The sequence below is a fragment of the Eublepharis macularius genome, chromosome 6 (genome assembly GCF_028583425.1).
Source record: "Eublepharis macularius isolate TG4126 chromosome 6, MPM_Emac_v1.0, whole genome shotgun sequence".
In the NCBI taxonomy this organism is placed as follows: Eukaryota; Metazoa; Chordata; class Lepidosauria; order Squamata; family Eublepharidae; genus Eublepharis; species Eublepharis macularius.
The window spans coordinates 7,786,590-7,792,033 of NC_072795.1; positions in this window are offsets into that span (position 1 = coordinate 7,786,590).

Consider the following 5,444-nt stretch of genomic DNA (forward strand, 5'->3'; position numbering starts at 1 on the left):
CAAGCCTGCAAAGGAAGTAGGAAAAGTGTTATCATCATTAAGGCATCTAAAGTGATTGCTGAGTGAGAGCCAAGCTACAAGTGACACCTTACACGGGTTGGACACTTGTCAGCTTCCCTCAAGTTTTGATGGGAAATGTAGGCATCCTGGTTTTACAGCTTGGCTCTCCATTACAGCTGCAAGACCAGGATGCCTACATTTCCCATCAAAACTTGAGGGAAACTGACAAATGTCCAACCTGTGTAAGGCGTCACTTGTAGCTTGGCTCTGAGAGAAAAGCTGACCATCTCTGTTTTCAGACTTCTCTTGATCAGGGGTGGCATCTTCAGATGTGATATAGGTGGACACACATCTCTTTTTCATTTTGCTTGTTTACTCCATTCTACCCAATCATTTTCCTCACAGACAACATGACCAGTATCTTCTGAGGTAGAAAAACCATAAATTATTCACATTTTTCATAAACAAAACCCAGGCATGAAATGTTACTCCACTCCCAGTAACATTCATTCTGCATTTTTCTTTGCTCTGGCAAGTGAATTAACTTCCCTTTTTAGTATGATTGAACCTCAGACTGTTTTGGAGTGTCACTTTGTTCTGGATAACTCTGGTCAAGCCTGATTCAGATATTTCCGTACACTTAAGAAGCCCTGAACATCTAGCTTAGCTTTCCTATATCAAATCATTTAACGCTTGAAAAGAGGTACACTACAGTTAACGTTTTAGATTTGTTAACCAGGTAATACTATCACAGAATCGCTGCTTCCAGTCTAAGCTTTTATTATTATGACATCTTTATCTAGATGGTTGTTGTGGGTTTTCTGGGCTGTATTGCTGTGGTCTTGGCATTGTAGTTCCTGACGTTTCACCAGCAGCTGTGGCTGGCATCTTCAGAGGTGTAGCACCAAAAGACAAAGATCTCTCAGGGCCAAGCTACACATGACGAATGACACTTGAACGGCAAGTGTATTTCTCCCTGTTCACTTGCCCTACACTCAATCCACTTGCCGTTCAAGTGTCATTCGTCATGTGTAGCTTGGCCCTGAGAGATCTTTGTCTTTTGGTGCTACACCTCTGAAGATGCCAGCCACAGCTGCTGGCGAAATGTCAGGAACTACAATGCCAAGACCACAGCAATACAGCCTGGAAAACCCACAACAACCATCGTTCTCCAGCCGTGAAAGCCTTCGACAATACATCTTTATCTAGCATTCTTAGGGCCAAGCTACACATGACGAATGACACTTGAACGGCAAGTGGATTGAGTGCAGGGCAAGTGAACAGGGAGAAATACACTTGCCGTTCAAGTGTCATTCGTCATGTGTAGCTTGGCCCTTAGTATCAGCTCAATCAACAGAATATCATACCATATTATAGCAACTACAAAAACCATTAAAGAGAGCAATTACATGAGTCCAAACAAGTATTTTACACAAAGATAAGAAAGTTACAGGCAAGGAACCCCTTCTAGGAAGAAGCGCCCGATCAATTTAGCATGTTTCAGAACCTTTTCCTAACAATAGCTGTCTGTCCCACTTCAAAGGCTCACATTCTTGGCTAATTACTAACTTACAATTTCAAACACCAGACAAGGTTATCCATATTTGAAACATCATCTTAAAATACATAAAAAATATTTAGTTCATTCTTGCTACCTTTTATCTGAACAAAGGCTATGTAAAATTAGTGATTACAAGTTTCTCATACGCATGAATATCTTTTGGCCCTCCACCAACACATCCTTTCTTCAATTCTATTTCTGACTTCTGTGACGTTAGATATTCCTGCCATTCTCAGACACCCTCTGTATCTGGGTCTTAGTAGATTTTATATATTGATATGAGGCTCTTCTAATCTACACAAGGTCATTCAACTCTGTTGTTTCATTCCCCTCTCCAAAGTTGTTCTGTTCTAGACTTCTAGACTCCTTTTGTGGTTTTACCATAGAGTTTCCAGCAACTCCTAGAACGACATTACATCACTTCCATTTATCCCTGAAAGTGATATATCGCACAGTGCCATATGCCCTCCCCCCTACCCCAACAGCCTGGGGAAGAAACTTATTGGCAGCTTCTGTTATTTTACAACTACAACTACAACTACAATTCCCAGAAAACTAGGGAGCAGGAAAAGGAGGCACCTGATACCTTCCAAGAATATACTTTGCATAACATGTGACATTAACTATCTGGCATTCTGGGTACTATAATTCTTAGAATGCATGGGAGAGTTGTGGAAATAATAGACAGAAATCTGGAGACTGCAAGTAGTTTGCCTTCTCAGCCGCCTAATCTTGCCCCCTGCCCAATGCTGTGTGGATTGTGAAAAGCTATGAATGATATGATGGACTCCCCTTCACTCTCCCCTCTGTGAGGCAGATTTTCCATAGATGCTTTTTAAAGAAATGGGTGTGCCACAACATCTGATTGGTTTGAGATACGATCTGGAAAAGAGGCAACTGCTAGGAAAGAATATGGTGAAACAGAAAGGTTTCCAATTGGCAAAGGTTTCAGACAAGGATTTATTTTATGTTCCTATCTGTTCAAGCTATACACAGAACATATCATAAGGAAAGCAGGATTAGATTTAGATAAGGTGGAGTGAAAATTGGTGGAAGGGACTGCACTGGGTGAGGGGCTGATAGTCCTGTTCTATGAGCTGCATGGTGTGGATAAAAGCCATTCTATATAAGCAGAGATTGGTTTTGCAGATATGTTTTGTCATACTTTCTCTGTGTTTTATTTCCCTTTCCCTTAATCTGTATTTATGTATGTGCTCCCGCTTTCACCCTGTGCAATGTATTATTGGAAATATGCTTTTCCCGTAAGGATGTGAAAGACGTTTGCAGGCTCGTTGGTGCCGATGGAAACTTTGATGGTTCAAATGGATTCTTTAAAGGAGAGGAATGATAGATGCTTTTTGTTCTGAGATTAAGCAGCTGGCAGATCCATCATTTCTTACGCTGAAAAACTTAGAGCATCTCCTGAATGTGGGGCAACGTGTTTCAAAATGAATGTTCATGAGGACCTTGAGGCAACAATCTGAGCGGAACTTTTTTGGTTTAATGAAAAGCACTTGGTCCTTCGATGTTCTGGAGTGGATATTCCAAAGTATTGCGGCAAGTCAAACGGGGTGGGGAATTGTTGCTGAGACAAGTTGGATCTCTACGCGGAATAGGTCAGGTAGCATCCTACTGTAAGCAGTCAGCCCGGCCTTCGCCAGTTGTACAGCAGTTTTCATATAACTGCATGTGATATTAAAAGTGGACAAGCCTCTGGAGTTTAAAATGGCTACTGTATGGCCACCAGAGAGCCTCTGACGGCGCTACATGCTGCCCGGGAGAACCAGGCATGCAAGGAATGCTGCTCTGGAATGCGGAGTGACCATGGCTTAATTGGATTTACTATCTCATCGGCCCCACCAGTGCCCAGAGCAACAAAGGACTCGCAGAGTCACCCCCACTTAGCACATTCCTTTCCCTCCTTCCGTGATGAGATCTCCTGTCCATGATTGAGGAGCTAATCAAATGACATTCATAAGTATAGACAGTCGTTCCTGGCACAATGTGTCCCCCCACTAAAAACACTTAACCTTGCTCCGGTGTACTTCATCAGAAAAATGGTCCTTTTTGTGCAGCGCTAGAACTAGTTTTACATTTGTATTCACACACCCCGGCAGCTGCCAATCAAAGTCCTCAAGCCTTTTGTCTAACCCAGGAACTGACCATTGGCATCTTTGTCCTAACTGCTAGGACTCTCCTCCACCTCAGGGCACATTTTACCTATAAAGGTAGAGCTCTGGCCCCATTCAAATCATGCTTGTTTCCAGGATGCTGCTCCCTCAGGGTCTCTTCCCTAAGCCTCTCTTCCTTTGAATACGTTTCCGGATCCACAAGTGCTGTTCTCTTGAGGTTTGCTCTAAGCCTCTTGCCTTGCTGAGGACACTGGACGTTTGAAGCTTCTCTCTCTCTCTCCTCACCGTGGACTGGACCCCCTTCTCCAGGATAGGTAGATATAATTACTCCCTCTCACTATCCCCAATTTCTGGCTACATTTCCTAGGACTCGCGCGCGCGCGCGCGCGCGCGTGTGTGTGTGTGGTTATTTCCCCCAGTAATTGGTGTGTATGTGCATGAAGTTTTTGTGTTCAATAAAGAGTTATTGTTTAATATTAAGCACCAGACTCGCTTGTTCTATTGTAGGAAGGGACCTGGTATACAAAGGTGACAGATCCCAGTTACTGGCCTCTTGCACAGTCATTCTCCTTCCTAGCTAATTCCCCCACAAATTATTTTATTGCAAGGAGACCATTTCCGGTAACACTACAGCTACAGATCTCAATGCCACTGCTTATCTCCATGCACCATGACCCCTGATTTTTCCCCATCAGTGCATACCAACATCAGATGCTACCTGAAACCTTCATATCAACCAGACAAGTCTACAAGCAATCAAAGGTCCTTTCCTAGTTGCTTTGCTTTCTATCCGTTCTGATGAAGCCCTCCTCTACCAAGACCCCCACTCTTCTACATCCACTGCAGGGTATATTGAACGTTGATCACTGACTACCATTGGTGGTGATTGGAAGATGCACATTTGTAGACTGCAAATTTTGGCCAGTTCCTGCCCCTTTCTCACCTTGGATTTTAGGAGGAGCAACCATATAAAGCAATGCCCAGTACAAGGTAAGGGTTGTGGTGTCTGTTGCTGCCCCAAAGAGCTCTAGAATGCTATGGTTGCCTTCATTTTTGAGGCCAGGTTGCCTGGCCCCAATGAGTCCACCTTCAAAGGCCAAAATAACCCTGGGAAGGGCCCTGTCCCTTCCCCCTGCTTTTTACTAACAGAAGCCAAGCCAGAAATACTGGCTAAACTGTTTGCGCAACTGAGGACACCTGATTCTTAAAGCTACAAGAGCTCCTTTTATCATTTTTGGGTCCTTTAAAGGCCCCAATGTGGGTTTTTTTTTATTTCAAATTTTTCTGCAAACTTGGAGCATTTTTTCAGGCATGTAGGAAGATCTGTCTTATAGGTTCTTGGCTGTAATCTCTGGAATTAAGTATCCTCGGATCAGGGCTGCTTGGATATGAATATATAAGATGATGCAAGGAGAACTCGTTGAGGGGCAGCTGGATGCATGGATTATTTCCCTTTGATCTGCAGCAAGTGGCCACTGGGATGCAAGCCCTGCCCACCACCTCCCTTTCTCCTTCACAGGTACTAGCTGCTGAGATGGCTATTTAGCCAGGGACTCGTGCAGCATGTCTGACAATGTTTAATTCTGCTTTGTATCCTACATTTGTATTCCAGTCTCCTATTATTATATCCATGTATTTTGTTTAGGTGCATGACCAGTTTCTGCTGAGTAAACCAAAGAGGCTGAGCAAAGAAGACAGAAAAGATGTATGATGCATATACAAATAAAACAAATTCAATTATGTGCACAAAA